General features: G+C 39.0%; 1 non-coding gene across 1 annotated transcript; it reads left to right on the top strand.

Moving 5' to 3' along the window:
- The first annotated feature begins 1368 nt into the window (after positions 1–1368).
- TRNAL-CAA lies at positions 1369–1481 on the top strand. The gene is made up of 2 exons: positions 1369–1406; positions 1436–1481. It is a non-coding gene; the product is annotated as a tRNA-Leu (tRNA).
- The last annotated feature ends 1074 nt before the right edge of the window (positions 1482–2555 follow it).

The raw sequence follows: 2555 nt of genomic DNA, 5'->3' as shown, positions 1-2555 counted from the left end.
CTTCTGAAAAACATGTCTCAAAGATTATGGCATTCATAAATAAATCTTTCATACTAAGTGACCATTCCAACTCTCTAACAAATTGCCCTTTTAGAACACCTCTTTTTTTGTGGAAACAGATGGCAGCTCGTGAAATGCAAAAAAATTATTAGAATAAGTTGCTTTTCGAAAGATCTCATACGGTTTTTACTTAGGCAAAACTGAGCCTGAGCTCAAACATAGAATTGGTGAACATTTAAGAAATATTAGAGACCACTGTGTAACCAATGCATTAGCTAAACATATCACACAATATCCAAACCACAGTTTTAAGTTTATAGTTTTAGACATAGTTAATCCGTCACATGGGGGAGGTGCACGGCCATATTTCCTTGAGGGAAAAGAATTGAGCTGGCAGATCCATTTGGATTTAGTACACTGGCCTGGACTAAATGACAGCATGTCTATAGCCAGTATTTTAAAACTGAAAGCCCTGAATAAATAGAATTATTTGTAGTAGTTCATTTTTAGTGATAATTTCATATGTATGTAAATAGTATGAAGGTTATGAAGTCTGAAACTCAAAATGTCTATCTTATTATCTAGTGATTTCAAGTTGGGGAGGAATAACTTCAGGGACAAAGTGTAAAATATGTCTTGCTATATAGTTAAAGTTGCTAGAATAATGTGTTTTGCATTAGTACACATTTTTCAGAAGGGCATGAATTCTGAAACTCTGATGTCTGTCATTATATAGCGGCTTCAAGTTAGAGAAGTCACAGCCAGGAAAAAGCTTAAAATATTGCTGTTATAACTATAGTAAGTTAGTAAAAAAACGTGTTTTGTGACAGCATACATTTTCTGAAGGATTATTAAGTCAGAAACTTCATATGTATGGAAATAGTATGAATACATTTTTTGTATTTTTTAAAATACTTCATAGTTTTTAATGTCAGGGTTCATGTTTTACTATTCATCCACATTTACATGTTTCACTTTTTCTTATGTATATGTTATTAAATCACATCTTTTTATGTGTAAGCAAGACACTTCACTTTTAAATATGAGTCAGGAAGTGATGTCATGTTTTAAAAGTATTTTACCGGGCAGTCATTTTTTTGTAATTTTCTGATCAAGTTCCTTGTAAATGCATTTTGGAACGAAAGTACTTACTTGCAGTTTGAAAAATAAATCCAGCACCTGTTTGCGAAGGCTTGAGCTTTTTTGTGTACTTCTTGGTTTCATTTCGTTTTGTGGATTTACATCCTCTGCACCTCATTAGTTCCCTTCCAGTAGGTGAAATTAAATGTACCCTGCGTAATACTTCTGAAGACAAATTTAAGAAAGTTAAGATCAATGAAGTGGTAGAAAGATTAGGGATGAGGGGGTATCAGAATGGCCAAGTGGTCTAAGGTGCCAGACTCAAGGATTGAACTCTTTCTAATGTTCATGGGAATTCTGGTCTCCATATGGAGGCATGGGTTCAAATCCCACTTCTGACAGGCTGCTTTTGTCCTGGATCAACTAATCCATTGTCCCACCAGGGGCTCCAATATCCTAGACCTGGTCATTACCAACATGGGAGATAGATGCTCCACACCAGTGGTCACCCCCTCATTGGTCAGGTCTGACCATAGGCAAAATCCACATCCCACCCCCACCCCCCCAGTAAGGAAACCTCCGTAATAAACTTCTCCAAAGCCAACTTCATGCTACTCAAGTCAGAAGTGACAAACTTCATGACACTCATGCAGATGGGAGCTGAAAGTTTGACTGCTGAATCCTACACTAAGGCACTGTATGAGCATATCCACTCGTGCATGAATCGTGCCACCCAAATAAAACCAAGACACTCTCCTCCAAAAAAAGAAAGCCAATCTGGTGATCCCCTGCCATAAACAAACTATACAACAGAAGGAAGAAACTGTTGCAGAAAAGAGAAAAATCCCAGGATGCAAAAAACTCCCTTACCAGCCTCAGTAAGAAGCTGAGATCCCTCATAAAATCCTCCAAAGCTAGTTACGAAAATAAAACTGCTAAAGATTCTAAAGACAACCACAAGGCGTTCTATAGTCATGTCAAGAATCTGAATGGCAATGCCCAGATCTTCTCTGAGCTACAACAGAATGGCATTAAATATGCTGATCCCAAGGCTATATTGGCAGATCGATTTTGTGCCAACTTCACCCCCCTCTCACCTCCTAAAGGGCCCATCTCAATACCAAAAGTTTGCCAAATTCTGGTAATCATGGCCACACAGGTAGAAACCGCACTCTCCAAAGCTAAGAATACAGCATCCATGGGACCAGATGACATCCCGGGCTGTTTTCTACATGAACTACAAAATGAACTGGCACCTTACCTAAGTGTCATGTTTAATCATAGCCTCACCTCAGGCTTCATGCCCACTGAGTGGCGCACAGCTACAGTTATCCCACTCCACAAGGGGGGATCCACCTTGGATCCCAGGAACTACTGTCCCATCAGTCTGATGGGCCTGATCTGCAAGGGCATGGAACACATTTTCATGGAACTTATAAACAAAGACATTGGCAACCTTCAAACACTGGACCCCA

This window comes from Protopterus annectens, chromosome 7.part1, assembly GCF_019279795.1.
Source record: "Protopterus annectens isolate FY-2018-M chromosome 7.part1, PAN1.0, whole genome shotgun sequence".
Classification (NCBI taxonomy): domain Eukaryota; kingdom Metazoa; phylum Chordata; order Ceratodontiformes; family Protopteridae; genus Protopterus; species Protopterus annectens.
The sequence above is the reverse complement of the archived record's forward strand: the minus strand, read 5'-3'. Positions and strand labels throughout refer to the sequence as shown.